Source organism: Puma concolor, chromosome B4 (assembly GCF_028749965.1).
Source record: "Puma concolor isolate L17-30 chromosome B4, mPumCon1.1.hap2, whole genome shotgun sequence".
Lineage (NCBI taxonomy): Eukaryota > Metazoa > Chordata > Mammalia > Carnivora > Felidae > Puma > Puma concolor.
The window spans coordinates 36,670,840-36,690,266 of NC_141673.1; the positions used below are offsets into that span (position 1 = coordinate 36,670,840).

General features: G+C 35.9%; 1 protein-coding gene and 1 non-coding gene across 3 annotated transcripts in view; both read right to left on the reverse strand.

Moving 5' to 3' along the window:
- The window catches only part of TMTC2 (transmembrane O-mannosyltransferase targeting cadherins 2), a 404,595-nt gene that overhangs the window by 192,091 nt on the left and 193,077 nt on the right, over positions 1 to 19,427 (reverse strand). The gene's annotated exons all lie outside the window — the stretch shown is intronic.
- Positions 635 to 780, reverse strand: LOC112863990 (U12 minor spliceosomal RNA). The gene has a single exon (XR_003223924.1). It is a non-coding gene; the product is annotated as a U12 minor spliceosomal RNA (small nuclear RNA).

The following is a 19,427-nucleotide window of genomic DNA, read 5'->3' on the forward strand; positions in this document are numbered from 1 at the left end:
GGCACCCCAAGCATATACTTTTAAAACAATTTTACCTACTTGTGGAACAAAGAGGAAGGAAGGAAAAAAGTGGGGGAGGGGGAGGGTAGACTTTGATGTCCTGAACTCATCAGACTCTCACCACCAGGCTATATTTTTCTATTATATATTACACATTCTTACAGAATGCCAACTTGAGACAAGATTACTTTCAATCCATGATAAATGAGACAAAGCAAGATTACTTCATAATTTTACTAAACAGAAAAAAGAAAAAGGCCAGTGTGCAACCCAAGAAACACCAAAAACATCCCTCTCTCTTCCTAAATGAATGGCCTCTTTATCCAGTCACAGAATTGATTCAGCATCCAATCTAGAGAACACCCTGCTTCTTTAGACGCTCTCCCAAATCACCCAACCAATATTCAAATTCTATGACACAACCTCAGGATGCCCATGATGTGGTGTTCCCTCAGTGCAAGTAGTAATTAAGCCAAATTCCCCACTATCACTGTGTTCCTGATGGTCTTAGGCTGAAAGGCATCACACTCAAATATGAAAACAATTCCTTTTCAAAATCCCCCCCCCCTTTTTTTCCCCCTCAAGCTCATTTATTACCTGCATACCAGTCTCCTCTTTCAGTGTTAAAGAAGAATGGGCAGATCACCACTACCTGGCTTCCTGCAAAGTGGGCAGGTCACCTTAGGGCAAACTACCAGCTCAAATATTTGTCTCAAATTAGCAGTGAGCATTCGGGTGTCCCCCAAATCATTATTTTCCTTAGTCATAAGTTTAAGGCATCAAAATCCCTTTTTTCTTAAATAACAGTTCTTCAGTACTGTGTTTACCAAAATACATTTTAGGTTTTGGGTGTTTGTTTGTTTGTTTGTTTTTTGGTGTAAAAACTGCTGTCACTATTTCCACACATTCAAATTTAAATATGATTAATTATTGCATCACTGCTACGAAAACTCAATGCTGGGGCTCCTGGGCAGCTCAGTCGGTTGAGTGTCCAATTTAGGCTTAGGTCATGATCTCATGGTTTGTGAGTTTGAGTACTGCATTGGTTTCTGTGCTGACAGCTGGGAGCCTGGAGCCTGCTTCGGATTCCGTGTCTCCCTATCTCTCTCTGCCCCTCCCCTGCTCACACTCCATCTCTGTCTCTCAAAAACAAATAACCGTTAAAAAAACATTAAAGAAAAAAACCCTCAATGCTAACATAAAGATCACTTCTAAATATATAAAACTATCTTATAGACTATGACCTAAAATTTAAAAATTCCACTGGGGTCAACTAAATAGTAATTCTTTTCATAAACTGATCATTTATCGTATTTCAATAAAAACATTTTAAAAATTAATGAATTAAAAAAAACATTTAAAATTTAGCTATCACAGATATGGTTTAGAAGAAAACACATTGAAGTGAACTATAAAAAGTATATTTTAGGAGGGCTAACGTCATGATTTCACAGCTATATAATTATCCTAAAGACTTAATCAGAGTAGCCATGGTTTTCTTGTTATTTTTTTTTTTTAATGTTTATTTATTTTTGAGACAGAGAGAGACAGAGCATGAATGGGGAGGGTCAGAGAGAGAGGGAGACACAGAATCCGAAACAGGCTCCAGGCTCTGAGCGGTCAGCACAGAGCCCGAGGCGGGGCTCGAACTCACGGACCGCGAGATCATGACCTGAGCCGAAGTCGGACGCTTAACCGATTGAGCCACCCAGGCGCCCCAGTTATTTTTTTTTTTTTTTACTTAAATTTGATATCAACCAAGTCAACTTTTTTTTTTATATCAGATCAATTTTTAAATGTAGCTAGTCTGAGTAAATGAAACTACCCAAACTATCCAAACTTGAAAAACATGGAGAAATATTCTAAGGCTCATGGGTAGGACAATTTAACAAGATTAATATAACAATTAATTAACATTAATTTTCCTAAAATTTATCTATAAATTCTAAGTAACTTCAATCAATATTTTTGCATTGTTTATTAGTATACTCAGAAAATGTATTCTAACCACAATCTAGGAGAAATATAAAACTTGAGTTTTATACCATATTTATCATATGCACAGGTAAATTCCAGATAGCTTTAAAAGTTAAATGTGAAAAGATAAGGCTAACAAGGATATGTATGAGAATATCTTGTGGAAGGAAAAGAGATTTCTTAGACCTTCAAATATAACTCAAAAGGTTTAAAAAATGATGAATTTGAGTATCTCAAAATTAAAGACTTCTAATTATTGAGGGATAACAGGGACAAAGTTAAACATGCATTAATACATTAGGATAAGATATTTCAAACCTTTAAATAAAAAGAAGAAAAAACTCCTAACAAAGCAACCAGAAAAAGATAAATCCAACAGAGAGGGGAAAAAGATGGGCAAAGGAAATGAACATAAATTAAAACAAAATAAGTAAGTTAAAGCATTTTAACTAATATCCAAATTCCTTAGCAATCCAGAGAAACATAAATGAGAACAATGAGATTTGAGACTGGCAATATTTAGAAAACCGGATAAAACCAAGTACTAGTGGGTTTGTGGGGGAAGGCCCAGTGTACTATCTGGTGGCAGTGTAAGCCTGAGACAGCCATCCTGTTGGGCCATTTGACAGAACTCAGTCAAATCAACAAGATTCACCAAATCCAGGATAAGCCCTAACCAGCAATCCCATGGCCAAAGAAATGTTCATCGAAGAGAGCACGTAAAAGGGTGTTTTGTTTTTTTTTTTTTAATTTTTTTTTTTCAACGTTTATTTATTTTTGGGACAGAGAGAGACAGAGCATGAACAGGGGAGGGGCAGAGAGAGAGGGAGACACAGAATCGGAAACAGGCTCCAGGCTCCGAGCCATCAGCCCAGAGCCCGACGCGGGGCTCGAACTCACGGACCGCGAGATCGTGACCTGGCTGAAGTCGGACGCTTAACCGACTGCGCCACCCAGGCGCCCCCATAAAAGGGTGTTTAATGCAAGCCTCTTAGTGTTGGCTGGTAGTGGAAAGCAATCAACATGTCCACCATGGGAGTACCACGTGGGAAATAAACTTCATGTATTACTATGCACAGGTGAGGACCAACAAACACCATATAAACACTGACACATGAATGGACCTTAAAAAGCCAACAAAGAATCAAAATATCTGGTGCATTCTGTGTCACAACACTAGCTATAAATGTTAAAAATTATTCATTTCACCCAAAATATCACTACACATTTTGCAAAGGCATACTACAAATCTAAGGATGAAAATCAAGTACATTAGAGCAGTTGTCTATGGTGCAAAGGGAAGATGAAGTTAGGAAGAGTTAATGGGAATAAACACATGAATAAAAGAGAGGAAACCTGAAGGGATTATCCTGGTCATGATCAAACTGGCCATGAACCTAGGAATATAATTAATCTAACTGTCTACAACTGGGTTAGGTGGAGAGGGGACACAGGGGAAATGGAGGGGAGGGAAGGAAAGGAAGGAAGAGAGAGAAGAAAAATTAAGGTCCCACATTCTTTTAAAATAGAGACAGGGTTATCCTATATCCTACTTAAGGAATAAAGAGTTTTAACATTCACTAAACTTTTTCTTGTACTAAGACAATCAGAAACAGATGTCTGGGATTATCTTCAAATTTTCACTTGGTAATTACACTTTGGCCCAACAGAACTAAAAGATCTTACATTTTCATTAATATTTAATGTCACTTACATTTTTTTTACATTTTTAGGCCCATATATTTTAGTGATGCATTCATTTCATAAATGTACTTTTTTTTAAGTACAGTTTTATTGAAATAAAATCTGTGAAATTCATCCAAGAAATTATGACGAAGCCTAAAAAAATATCTCATTGCTTTTAAAGTCCATACTTTAATAGACAGGGTACACACATGAAATCTAATTCACACTTTAAACTCTGAAGTAATATAATAAAGCTCTTCTTTGAAGTACAAAAAATGTTAATTAGTTATTTCTAAAATCTCTATGTAGTTTTTAAAAGTTCTTCCCAATAGCATCTCAAAATATTCAGAGTATTCATCTTATTTTTGGAAATGAGTGTTATAAGAAACTGCTTTCATTTGAGAGAACTGCTGTCTCATCTCATGGCCTTACCCTGTAGTACTCTGAGCCTACGCAGAGGAAAAAGTGGAGGGAAGAGGAAGGAGAGAAGAAATTTTAAAATAGATTATGATATCCGACTTCAGCCAGGTCACGATCTCGCGGTCCGTGAGTTCGAGCCCCGCGTCAGGCTCTGGGCTGATGGCTCAGAGCCTGGAGCCTGTTTCCGATTCTGTGTCTCCCTCTCTCTCTGCCCCTCCCCCGTTCATGCTCTGTCTCTCTCTGTCCCAAAAATAAATAAACGTTGAAAAAAAAAATTAAAAAAAAAAATTTAAAATAGATTATGATAATAAAGATAATAAGAGTACTTCCATAATTTAAAGCTTACTATATGCTTTGACAGTGTCCAGAACTTAACCCAATAAAAACCTCTGAGGTATATTACTACACCCATTTCATTGATGAGAAAACAGGAGTTTAACTCCCTAAGTAGCAAAAAGTTATTGACAAGGCAGATCCAGATATTTCCATGCATCAGAATCTACTTAGAGATAAAGCTGTCTCACACTGTCAATATTGAGTTTGAATATAAAGTAGAATAACCTATTATAATACTCAATATTTTTACATATTTAATTGAGGGACTGGAGTATAATATGAAAACAAAATAAATTATTCAAATGAGTCATCAGCCCTCAGAACCACTAGGAGCAAAAAAAATCCTCCAGGAACAACAAAATAAAGCTATCCTGTACCCATATTTCATAATGTATTTTTCATACCACAGAAAAATTAATGCCAAACAATATATTAAGTGTTTTACATTTCTTTGGGAATATAATTTTAAATGTCATATTTTCCAGTTAACTTATTGGCAATAGAACATACTCTGTAAACAAAAGGTTGTTGCTCAAAGATGCTGGGGACTCGGGTACATTTATCAAGATCTTGTAAGTGCCCTGAAGATGCCTTGCACGGAACAGACATTTAAAACGCATTGTTTAACAAGCACATGATTTATTCCCCAGGACTAAGCATACAGGATGATTACATGTAGGGAAAGCAAACAGCTACTTCTCAGTATAAGAGAATCAGCTTTAGAAAATCTGACCTATGAAGTTATCTTATTTTCGAAAAGAAAACAAAATTTTTCTGTTGAAATATCAGGAAGTGAAGTATTTAGAATAACTCTTAACATCTCAAGGGCCCTTCACATTGATATTCAACTGCATCTAAAAGGTATCCACTTACGAAGAAACTTGACCTTAATTCACAATGAAAGCTCCTCTTGTACTTAGTCCACAATCTGCCACAGTTTATTTTATGTTCCTTGAAAGGCAGAAGAACAATTAAATATTCCCATCTTGCTAAAGTTGTTCTAAAGAGAAAATCAAATGTGAGCTCCCTCTAGAAATGCTAAGTGATCTACAGCAATAAATACCTCCATTTTTTTTTTCAAAACCCTCATTCAAATACATGGTATTTCTAAGTTCACAGACTAACTTCAAACTTACACTATTGCAATTTCCTATCACTTGACAGATTTCACAAAATCCATGGAGGAAGATTTGAGCAATTTTTTCAAGGATATTTTCACTTTATACTAAAAGTCTGAAGACATGTATACTTACTTATCATAAAGGTTAAAATAATTTTCTTATGACTTTGGCATACAGCACTCTTCAAAAAATTAGCTAAGATGAACGACTCCCTTAATATTATGATTTAAATTTAAGTTACTTACCATTCAGGTCTACAGAAGCAATCATGCCTGAGAGTGATCATATCAGCATTTTCATTTCACTGGTGCAATGATCAGGGTCACCAAAATCATTAAGGACACTCACTTTGGACTTCTGCCCTCAGCTGTAACTTATTTTTACCTTAGAACTTTAATATAGGTCTTTAGACTCTATCTCAAAACTTGAGTTCTATGTAAAGATCTGGCAGAATTGAAACATTTAACTACAAAAAATAAGGTAATAAATCCTCAATTTTGTTTCCTCCAATATGAGTTACCTGTTTGAAATCAGAATGCTAACCACCAAAAAGGGTTAAAAAATTGAAATCTTGCCAGTTATCAAAGCCGGACCAGGTGCAAAATAAAATAAATACAGTAGTGCCAAATGTGTCTGGTAAGAATTATGTCCATTCAGATGACAGGCCTAAATGTTGTATATATATTAACTCTTAATGCATATAATAAAGAAGATTATCATCAGTTAATCCTAGAGGAGGAAACTGAGTCTCAGGGAAGTCAAGTGACCTGTATAAACTAATAAAGGTAAAAGTTATGTCTGTCTCATTCCAAAGCCCTTGCTTATAATCACTATGGAACACAGGACTTTAGGTAAATTCTCCAAAATGGGATTACCAAAGATATAACTTAAGTATCATTTTAAGTTATAAAGGTTAATTATGTTAAACTTTCTCACTTTAAAGAGGGGGAAAGAAAACTGCCAAAGGAGAATTACAAAGAGCCACATAACTGCATGGAACTTGCAATAAATGCAATATATATATAATATTATATGTGTGTATACATATATATATATATATTGCAATGTATATATATATAAATGCAATATATATATATATATATATATATATATATTATATGTATATATATTTTAAACTACACTCCTTCCATTAGTAAAGACCATAAGGGAGTCAACATTTGTAGCCTGGGCTTTTTACTAATTATTGATAGTCACTCCAGGGAAATAAAAGTCCTTATAAGACGACAAGAACTTATTTTTCCTATAGTAACGAAACCTTGAATTATTACAAGAAAGAACATATTAAGTGGGTAAAAGAAAAGAAACTGTCTAGTTAAGATGTAAAGTGAAAAAGCAGACATAATGTAAAGACTATGATTCATAGGATACCAGAATTCATACCATATACTTTTATGTAATTCTAATTATAGCAATTTTATAATATGCAATTATTTCCTCGTAGTTCTGTATCTTTAGTTACTTCGGATGAACCTGAAACTAAATTTATTCCTATAAAGAAAAAAACAAGTATTAAAAGTGACATGGTAAAATTTAGTAGCCCAATAACATGTTAACACTGTCCTGAAAACATTGTTAGTCACTAGAATATCTATGTGCATAGAACAATATCCACATATAAAATTCAGAGCAGGTTTTTGCGTTTCAACACATTTAGAGTTGTTCCTTAGCATCTTAGCATCTGTCATCTCTACCACATTCCTGACACTGATGATGGGCCACCCCCATATCTATAGCCCAGTGTCTGTTACCAGTTCCACTCGTGATCTGCGCTGCTGGGTCTCCCCTGTGCCTGCCTTTATTCATGAACTTCTCTCATCTGTGGTCAGAAGTTTTCCCATGGACTCTCCATTAAAACAAAATAAAAAATCTGCTCTATATCCCTTTCTAATGGCAACGTGCTGTCTGCAAAGTTTCAGAATAACTAACCCACAGTACTATAATAATATCATAGTAAATACAACTGCATTTAGAAGTGTAATGAATTTGGAAGCACCTAAACCTTGAGTTTCTCCTCAGATCTTAAAAACAGACCCTTTTGAGCCTGTCACACTGTTAAAAGTAGACAACAAAAACACTTGGTGAATATATAATCCGGCACACCACATACAGTGACCCTGTTTACATAAGAGGCTACTGATTCAGTGCAGGCTTTTTAGAAATTCCTCAAATCTGACTGATCTCTCATGAAGTCAGACTGAGACTATGAAGTTGTTCAATGGGCACCTTTAGATTGATTATAAAGAATGGCTGAGTTGCTTCTGATTTTGTATCAGAAAGAGAAATGTCCCAAAGAATCCCTTGCTTCTATCATGGGTGCCATTGTCTTAGTCTGGCTCAGGTCTGAAAGATGAAAAATGCTTAGGAAAGCCAAGAGTTTTTAAACAACAATATCAAGAATCCTAAACAACTCCAGGGGGGAGAAAGAGAATCCTTTTATTTATTTACAAGGGGATCTTTTGTTCTCCTTTTTAAAATTTTTTTTAAATGTTCATTTATTTTTGAGAGAGAGAAAGAACAGTAGCGGGGGTGGGGCAGAGAGACAAGGAGACACAGACTCCAAAGCAGGTTCCATCCAGGCTCGGAGCTGTCAGCACAGAGTCCAAGGTGGGCTGGAATCCAAGAGCCTTGAGATCATGACCTGAGCTGAAGTCAGTTGCTTAACCAACTGAGCCACAAACGCATCCCTCCTTTGTTCTCTTAAAATCGAATCTCATAATCTGCTTTATCTCATAGTGAATCCTGTCATCATTGAATGATGATGCCATCAAATGGCCCAGGTTAGTTTCCTACTAATGGTCACTAAAAGGAATTTTGATGTGGAAATGTAAAACAAAATACCCGAAACCAAAGTTTTAGTAGAGTCCTGTTACCAATTAGATCTGGGTATACTCCAGTAAATTACTCGAATCTTCCATTTCTTATTAGCAATAGTAAAAGCTGTAATTTAGCAAGCTTGAATTGTGGGCCACACCCTGGCCTGGATATGCTACACACACCCTGTGTGGTACTGCACACTCACTATACAGATCAGCAACTTGAGTTTCAGAGGGGTTGTGATAACACTATAAGAATAATGAAAACAGCTATTAAGAGCCTGGGTTAAGATTAGGTTGCACACCTACCTTACTGCAAAATCTGCACTGTTTGCCATGCTATTTCTCCTTAAGCATTCTGCCTCTCAATTTTTCATCTGTGAAACAGGTGTAAAGATGCTTGCCCAAGTTAAACTCCAGCATGACTGAGATGATGAAATAAGATAAGAGATATATATTCTGAAAAGTACATTATTATGGAAAAGGAATGGTATTTCATTATCATCTATTAGAAACATAACCAATTAGATACACACTTTTATAGGACGTCTCCTATAGTCAGGATCTCTGAGTGTGCCATTGAGAACTATATTGCCAAGTAAATCCAGGCCAACAAAAACAAAACTCAAAAGTTTTGAAAATCGTCAAGTTCATATGTTATCCAAAAAAATCTGCTTCTAAATAAAAACATAGTACATCTCAAATATAGTATATCAGGACACTATTTCATACCTTACATTAGCCTCTCTATATTAATTTTTGACAGTCACTTTTATCAACTCAGCAGCTAGTACTGAACATTGCAAAAGTAGAGTTGATACTAGGGAAAAGGGGCTTTAAAAATATAATTAGTAAAAATACAAATTTCAATAACCCATGTGAGTAAAAAATATTTATGCATGCTAATAAGAAAAAAAGAACAATTATCTATTGAATATGAAATCTCTAAAAACACTAATTACCTTTGCTATATGCACAAATCTTGGGCAACTATCATTTTAAAATATTTTCCTGTATTCAGCTGACTATAACAACAGAATAGAGGGAGGTTAATTGTCTTTGCCTTTTTTTCTGTACAGTTCATGAGATAAAGGTTCTTTTTTTTTTTTAATTTTTTTTTTTTAACGTTTATTTATTTTTGAGACAGAGAGAGACAGAGCATGAACGGGGGAGGGGCAGAGAGAGAGGGAGACACAGAATCTGAAGCAGGTTCCAGGCGCTGAGCCATCAGCCCAGAGCCCGACGTGGGGCTCGAACTCACGGACCGCGAGATCGTGACCTGGCAGACGCTTAACCGACTGAGCCACCCAGCCACCCAGGCGCCCCGAGATAAAGGTTCTTTAAAAAGGCTACACAGCGGGGCGCCTGGGTGGCTCAGTAGGTTAAGTGTCCGACTTCAACTCAGGTCACAATCTCGCGGTCCGTGAGTTCGAGCCCCGCGTCGGGCTCTGGGCTGATGGCTCAGCGCCTGGAACCTGCTTCCGATTCTGTGTCTCCCTCTCTCTCTGCCCCTCCCCCGTTCATGCTCTGTCTCTCTCTGTCTCAAAAATAAATAAACGTTAAAAAAAAATTAAAAAAAAAAAAAAGGCTACACAGCAAATACTTCAGGCATTTTTGCATCACTTGAAAAACATGATATTGAAACGAAGAATGCTATTTCTTGTTTAACAGACTTAAATGTACAATCCAGAACACTGTACTTCCAAACAGTGAAAGCAATCTATTACACACAAGGGTAAAATAAATAGGAAGAAAGCAAAGGGTCAATGCACTAAATGACATTATCACATCAAGTGAGGTATATAAGAAAGAGAAGGGCTGGTTTAGTCTCCGGAAGTTCTAATCTTAACTAGCTGGCATCACAGCAGGGGATTCTCAGAGGCTATTACAGGACCTTTTGCAACAAACACATCCACTGGGCACATATGAGTGATTAATGAACATTATGACCTGATGATTAGATTATGTGGTTTGGGGGACATAAATCTGTATTATTTTATCCATGAGTCTTAAAGTAATATTGACATGCAAACTAATTACATGTCAAGTTGATTAAAACCCATAGAGAAGCTATATTTTTTAAAATTTTTAAAAATTTTTTTAAGTTTATTTTGAGAGGAGAGAGAAAGCATGCACGTGTACAAGTGGGGGAGGAGCAGTGAGAAGGAGAGACAGAATCCCAAGCAGGCTCTGCAGCATGTGGGGCTCGAACTCATGAACTGTGAGAGCATGACCTGAGCTGAGATCAAGAGCCAGACACTTAACCAATTGAGACACGAGTGCCCAGAGAAGCTGTATTTTCCTATCAAATAATCAGAATTGAGGTTAGGATACACTTTTTTTATTTTTATTTTTTTTTTTCAACGTTTATTTATTTTTGGGACAGAGAGAGACAGAGCATGAACGGGGGAGGGGCAGAGAAAGAGGGAGACACAGAATCCGAGCTGTCAGCACAGAGCCCAACGCAGGGCTCGGACCCACAAACTATGAGATCATGACCTGAGCCGAAGTCGGAAGCTTAACCGACTGAGCCACCCAAGTGCCCCTCAAATATATCATTTAGACTGAAGATAAGAAAATACAGAATACAAAGATTTGTACAATGTCATTAATTAATATGCTCATATTTTCATTACATAAGCCCGGAAACTCACTTCTACTTTAAAACTGTTACGGGGCGCCTGGGTGGCGCAGTCGGTTAAGCGTCCGACTTCAGCCAGGTCACGATCTCGCGGTCTGTGAGTTCGAGCCCCGCGTCGGGCTCTGGGCTGATGGCTCGGAGCCTGGAGCCTGTTTCCGATTCTGTGTCTCCCTCTCTCTCTGCCCCTCCCCCGTTCATGCTCTGTCTCTCTCTGTCCCAAAAATAAATAAACGTTGAAAAAAAAAAAAAAACTGTTTCAACACTCATACAAATACAGACAACACTATTCAATCTTAACCACTAGGGTGAACATGACTTGAAGCCAGCCTTGGAAAATATTCAGATTATTAAAAACAGAGTTAAGTAGAGAAATGAGGTATTGTATATCAGTATTGCACACCACCAAAGTGTATTTGTAAGACTCAGAGAGTAAGCCAACTGATGAAGTAAAAACAGATAATCTATCAACATATCAGAGACCTTCTGGTCTTTGCTGGTCGCCTCATGATATATAATTGAAGAAATGTATTCCCTTTCCCCAAGAGAAGAGAAGAAAGAAGAAAAAACGATTTCTCGCATTTATTTTAGAAGCTCCCAGTTGCAATACACAGAGCCCCAAACATTATAAAACCGTGAGCTTCCTCTCCCATCCAGAAGAACTGCGCTCACAGAAACAGTGCATTGACATCTCAGTAATCCCTGTTTTTGTCAAAATGTGACTCTCAGCTGTTTTACTAAATATCTCATCCAGTTCCTTCTCTCTAAATTTAAAATCCCTAGAAAGTTTCCTAATTAACATGTATGTCTACACTCCTTCCAAAAAAGATATTAATGTTGATATTTTAATATAATATCCTGTGGCGTTTTACATAAAAGAATTGAATTATGCTGTTTAAGATGACTGAATGAATGTTCAGAGGGGCAGCTAGTATTATTGGGAATTAGAATCCTAAACTCCTAAATGTATGACACAATAAAGCCTCTAATATAGCTCTGCCTTCCAGATGGTCTTTTTTTTTTTTTTTAATTTCTCTCTACTATTTAATCAAATTGGATTATGGTTTCTTACTTGGAAAACAATATTATTATCTTTTAAATCAAAACTTTTAATATGTTTTATCCTTATTTAATTTTTAGTACACTAGTTAATATGTATATTCCTGCTAGATCCCCCTGGCTGGTAATATTCATATTCCAAAATAACATACAAGTTTAATACTAATATGCAAAGCTAAAAAGATGAGATTTCTAATTTAATACCTGTATGTAAAAATAGGGCTCACACTTTGTCTTGGCCATCTTCCCAATAGAATGATATATAAACATTCTCCTACAACTAACCCTTTTTCAAAAATTATTATAAGAGTTGGAACATCTCAGATTTTTCCATAATCCCGTGAGACTTAACTGAAATCTTTTAAATCCATGATCACCAGTGATGGGTGGATAGGGGTATATGCGTAATAAAGGCTAAACTAAAAAACATGTTCTGTTTGTTTTCTTAAAAACCTGCAGTATCTGCGACATTATCTGTAACTTATTACATCAGGAAACAAATATATTTTACCCCTCTGTGATTTATAACAGTTAAATACCTCTAATTTCATTTTGTATTAGATAGTGCTCTGATATACTTGTCAGCTTACTTTAGTAGCTTGGTTCTCTTTTGTTAAAAGAGAATTTAAAATTTCAAAAATACTAGTTTAAGACTAAACAAATGACTCTATGCTCAAAAATAATTTGTAATACAACTAACCATTTCTTAATAGATGCCAGATTTGAAATCCTTTCTCAGCCTCCCCATCCTGGCAGCAGGTGGAACACAATGTCCAGACATCCCCTCCTTGTACAGAATGCATAAAAATGCTAGATCAAAAAATAAAAATATTTGTTAAGGGATGTATTAGTTGGTAGGAAAGTTAAGGGGAATCCCTAGGTCTAGAAACTGCTTGCAAGCAGGAATCCATAAGGGTAAACAGCTCTGAGGATGTCATTCACTCTGCATATGTGACGTTATGATGAACGAGGCCTTGGGCTTTAATCAGCTTTAAGTGAGAGTTCAGATTGCAGAAACCACATAAACTCAAGCCCCTGAAAGCAAACAGCCTAAAGAGATGAACTAGACAAAATCAAACAAATGAGCAAAAAAAAAACAAACCTCAGAGGAGAAGGCAAATGCATTCTCTGTCAAAAATATCTGGACAAACAGAAAAAAATAAAATAAAATAAATAAATTCCCTGGGAATTCCTATACATAAATCCACCTTCACAAAGTTTGGGGCAACACAACATCTGTTGTTCAAATCCTCTCAAAGTAAAAATATGTTTTAAACTAATCTTGCAAACAGAGATTTCCAAAAAGATAGTGTGAGAACATTATGTATAGCTTTGTGCAAATAAATTTGAAACTAGTTAAACTGAACAAGATCCAGGAAGAAAAAAAAAATCCTGAAATCGATCCAAAAGTCAATCTTAAATGTTTTCAAAATCATGGAAGAAATGAAGAAAGTAGAATAAATTATGTCCACCTGTAAACAAAACCTCAGGTTTGCAGGTACATTCTGCCAATTACAAAGAAAAAGGTAACTCCAGTTTTACTCAAAATCTTTCAGCAAACACAAAAGAAGTAATACTCCCAAACTGATTCTGAAAGATTCATTGATTCTAAAACCAGAATACGATAGCACAAGATCCGAATTGCCAATCTCATTCAGGAACATGGGTAAAAAACAAATTTAGAAGAATATAAAAATGATAACACATTATAATTCTTGGGTTTACTCCACGAATGCAAAGTACATTCATTAGAAAATCTATTAATATAAATCATCAAATTAACAGATTGAGTGGGGGGAAATCTGTGACATTATCAATATTAATTCCTAAAAACAAACCTTAAGCTAGAAATAAGAAGAAAACTCTACAGATAAAAGCATCTACAGAAAAACCTGCAAAATGCCCGTAATTAATGGTGAAATACTAAAAACATCCTTTTTTGAACAAGAATGAGACAAAAAATTTGCTGTCGTCACTTCTGTTTAACATTGTAATGGAGGTTCTAGCATAAAATAAAAGAAATTAATCAAAAGAAACAAAACTGAAAAAAGGCGAATGGGGGAAGGTCTTCAAAGATACTGGTCTAATGTGTTCTTAAGCTGTGAAATGGCTACTTGTTTTGGTAGTATTCTTTAAACAGTATGTGTACACATTTCTCATCTTTTCAGATATATTTAGGAAAAGCAAAAATGTTTGCATCTTAAGTATCAGTCACAAAAACTAGTATGGAAATCAGAATAATTTAACTTCATGTTTGTTTTAATAATATGCTAGTTTGAATTCCTTTGAAATATAGCCACTGGTAAAATGTATTCAATCTAAGGCAATGTTAATTTTAGGTTTTAGAGTTTTCAAAAGCCCATAAAGATTCGAAAAGTTTTGTTATGGATAATTTTAAAGACAGGGTAAGTAGTGTGTCACCTGCTTCATATTGTGGTCCAGTATTTTTTTTTCCCCATACAACTGTACTTGGGGTCATGAGAGCTGGAACTAAAGAAAAGATTTATATGTCACTTCCGTTCTCAGAGGCAAGGAAACCTGATGCTTTGGAACGTCTGTAGCTACCCCATCCCAACGAAAAAGCAACCACTGATTCCTTCAAAACTCAAATGTTTTAAACTGGCCTTATTTTTTAACAATTTTATTTATTTTTTAAAATACTTTGGTTGAGCTAATGAGACATTTTCATTTTATTCTTGCCACTCCCATTATTTTATATTTTAATTTTCTACTCAAGAGAGAAGAGATGGATTGAGGTGAAGCCACATAGAATTTCTCTACTCTGTGGAAGCCTGAATTAACTTTGTAGTATTTTTCTCGCAATCAGCCTTTCCTGGTGCTTTTTGCTAGCTCTCTCCTATCACATCTCTCTGTTAAAAGTGAAAATCTGTATTTTACAGCTTTTTAACCCAGGCCAGCTGGTCTTAAGTAAAATGCTACACTCATTGCCCTTCCTGACTTTACTGCTAAATTTTATTTTTTTATAAAAATTTAAACCCCTTTTAAAATATTTTCATCTTACTTCAGAAATAACAAAATAAATTACCGAAGAAATACGGGAACATTTACTATACAATTTCAGTGTTAGCTGTTTAAATGCTAGCAGTTCACCACAATTAAAGACGACACTCAACTAGAGGTAAACAAAAACTCAGACCATAAAATCTACAATGAATTAGTCAAGTTTCACATGACTTGAAGGTTTAGATTTCACTTAAATTATGAGTTGTTTCCTACGTAAAATGCTATTCCCTCAACACACTTGCTGCTTGAAATCAGAAACTACATGGGGTTGAAACAGTTTTACATAATTCCAGGAAGAAAGAAAAATTGTCAAACTCCGTATGGCTGCAACAACTATTTTCTATCCTTTTCAATATCAAAATGGGCAGTGTTTGTCATGTGCATAAAGAGGAACTGAATATAGAACCCTTGGGTAATCACCTTTAGAGTTTTAAATATGTGTGTCATTAAATATACATGACTTATATCATTTCACATATTTACATTAGAAACAGACATTAAAATAAACTTTTGGACATAAAATAAGCTTTTGGACAAGTTTTCCTTGGATTAACCCTGTTTAATTGCTCCTATTTTTCAAGAAATTATTTTCAAACAATTAAAAATCATAGTCATGTTGTTTAAAGCAAATTGATAGTTAATAAACAAACTCTTCTAAGGAAATTACTTGATTTTTCTAATCTATAACTTAAAAAAATTTAAATGCCTTTGGGATACCAGATATGCCACCTATATGCTATCATTCTTTGTTAAGTTTATGTGTTCACTGATCTGTTCCTGTATAATAACTTTGCTAGTCTGTGCTTATGACCTTAATGAATAAGGACGTGGGCAAGTAGTTGGTTTTAAGGAAGATGGTGATGAGCTTGAGGTACTGGCAAAACATCCAAGTGGAAAAGTTCCACGTGGATAAGAGGTCAGGAGGAAAATAATTTAGAAATTCAATTACACATTTACCAACCCCCTACTATATACACCAGGAAGTGTTCTAGAATCTATACAAAAAGGAAAATAAAGGCAATCTTTGGACAGAACCTTGAGAATGAATCAATTTAGGAAAGAGGCCATCCTATAGAAGAAAGAGCTGTGGAAAATGAGAGAAAGAAAATGAAAATTGGGTAGTACCTTCAAAAAAGCCACAGTAGCAGATCGATGGCACCCAATTCTCCAGAGAGCCAAACATATGGGGATTTAGAGAAAGCCAGAGGCCACGAAGAAGTGTGATCATACATGTAACCACTTTTAATGAATTAAAAAATGGTTTTTTTCAAGCAGATACTAATCAATATGGTTTCCAAAACATGTTGTTTTAAACACACACACACACACACACGCCCGCATACAAACACTTTCAAATATTATGTGTGTTGCTCCTTAAAGCAGTCATCAGAGAAAATTTCCTCTTTCCTAAGCACAAAAATGCAAAGAGTCATTGTGAAATCAGCAAACTACAGTAATCAACTATGTCTAGTATTTTCCTGACATTATCAACCACATAATGAGACAGGACTTGTGGTTTACATAGTCCAAATCAGCTATCATTTCTCCACCATCCAGATTTAAACCATAAATTAGCAGCACAGTCACTACGACAGGCTTCACCCATCATCATTTGCATCCAATCAGTTAATGACTGGCAGCTGTCTACAGGACCCATTACTGAAGGCAACAGCTTTAATGTATAATGCTTCATGAGGCTTCAAATCATATTCTGTTAAAGCACATGGTAGACTGAAGTGCTCTAAAACTTGCAAAAGCTTTCAAAGGAGGGGGAAAAAATAACTCAATGAAATAACTGTAATCTCTGACAACCTTAAAAAGGACTGGCTTTAAAGGGTTTCTAATCTTTTGCTAGACTCAAATAACAGGAGACTAAAAAAAAAAAAAAAAATTACCTAAAGGAAGATCACTACCAGTCTCATAATTCCTAAGGAAGTAATCATAGCCAGCATTATTATTAGCATGTTATAAATAGAAAAAAATAAAGAACCTAGTTTTGCCTTGTATCAAAATGGAAGCATATGGCACGGAAGGGACTCATGGAATCCCAAACTACCTCCATTTCCTATTCTATCCCTCTTATTATGAAGTATATCTCAGTTCCTTATCTATCAACAGCATAATATTTAACACTTTCATCTTCTTCAATGCATATACATTGTATCTCTAAAACTGATTATAAATTCTTCAGGGAGAAAGACTATGACTTTCACATTTATTATTCAATATATTCATTACAGAATGCCTTCTCTTCTCTAACAGGCAAGAAAACAGGAGCAGGGAGGTCAAGTGAGAGGCTTTTAGTAGTAATCCCATGAAAGATGATGGTGGCTTGGGCCATAGGGGTAGTAGTGGAGGTGATAAAAAGTAGCCAAGTTCTGGACGTATTTTTAAAGACAGAGCCAAGAGGAGTTGCTGATGAAGCGGATGTCAGTGTTAAGAAAAAGAAGAGGTATGGATGACTCTAAAATAGTGGTCAGAGTTGCTGGGAAAATGGAGTTACCATCAACTGAGATGGTCAAAGCTGTAAGTAAAACAGGGGTACAGGTGATGGTGATGGGGTTGCAGGGCGGGAAGAGGGGAGGGGTACAGGGTTCAGGAATTCAATTTTTTTTTGAGAGAGAGAGAGCAAGTGGGGGAAAGGGGCAGAGGTAGGGAGAGAATCTTAAGCAGGCTTCACGCCCAGCACAAAGCCAGACACAGGGTTCAATCTCACCATGGTGAGATCATGATCTGAGCTGAAATCAAGAGTCAGATGCTTAACCAACTAAGCCACCCAGGCACTCCCCAGGAATTCAATTTTTGAGGTTTCAAAGGACTCATAATACTAGTCAGTGATATATTCACTTAACTAATAATACTTAGAGCACCTAAATATTACTTTAGCACTTCTCAAGTACTAGGAAGGAGACAGGAAAATATATTGGAAACCAAGGAAATGCTTCATAATTGTTTTACTGAGTGAATGGATGAAGAATCAAGCATTTTAACCATGTCACCAAAATAATCAAAATTGGAATTATAACTGTTAAAAGTATATTAGCCAAATATATCTAGAAATGTATCTGGAAAGTACCTAGGAGTTTACAAGATGCTTTTCCACCTATGCTGGGACAGGGACAGCATACTCTAGCATCTGAATATCTGCTCCTCCCTCCCCCTCCCCCCCCACCCCCCACACATACTTCTTCAAGAGTAATGAAATTTGGCTGGATACTTGGCTTCTCAGAAATAAGATAACATTTTCCAGCCTTCCTTGCAGCTAGGTGTGGCCAATAGTCAGTGAGCACACATGGTGTGTGCAATTTCCATGATACACTCTTAAAGAGAATGGGTACACCTACCACTTGCACTTTTTTCTCTCTTCCTGTTAGCTGAAGTGCTGATGTGATAATGAGCCATCTTGGACCATGTGGACAGGGTGACACTACCGAGATGGCAAGGGAACAAAAGAGAAGGAGCCCGAATCCTGAAAACCCATGGCGCCATCTTATCAGCTCTGGGCTGCATATACTTAGATTGTTACATGAAAGAATAAAGCTTCTATCTTAGTTAAGCCACTGTTATCTTGGCTCCTTGTTACAGTAGGTTAACCTGAAACTTAACCAATGAATTTAATAAATCTGCAGAACGACCCTGTGATGAAATTAACACGCTGGCTTTTTTATTTTTCATTCCTTACAATGTATCTGGTTTTAAACAGCAGGAAAATAAACTGGCCACATAGCCTTGCTTTATATACTTTCATCTACCAGTGAAGAAAAACCAGCTGAAAAGCATTCTGTGAGAACTGATTGCAACATTTTTTACAGCAAGAATTGGGTTTATGCATTCACTAAACTGTGCAGCATTCACTACCTACAAAAGCCACATGGTAAAGATTTGTTTCCACACAACTGAGGAATTCTCTGCTATGCACTAGCTCAATTTTAATGTTTCTACTCCCATTAAAATCCCTGCAATCTATTAAGTATTGCAAGTACCAACAATTACCTCCTTGGCTTAAAGAAATGAGTAGCTGCTCGCTGAACTCTTAATTGGCAATCAGATAAGGATAACAGAGTTGCTTCTGGGGTATCTAGATCTTTGCATATATATTCCAAGACCCATCAGTATGTCACTCCATACATTTGGAACAGTTTTACACTTTTTGTATTTGAATACTGGTTCAGAACTGTGTTAGAAAAAGTAGAAAAAGTCCAGTTCAAATGCTATTCAGGGACCATAATGTAAAAGATAAATAACTTTAAAAATGGTTTATGAAGAACAGAACTAGTTAGCACTATTTACCATGATATATTTCTGCACTTAGACGTGCACTTGTTTTCATTT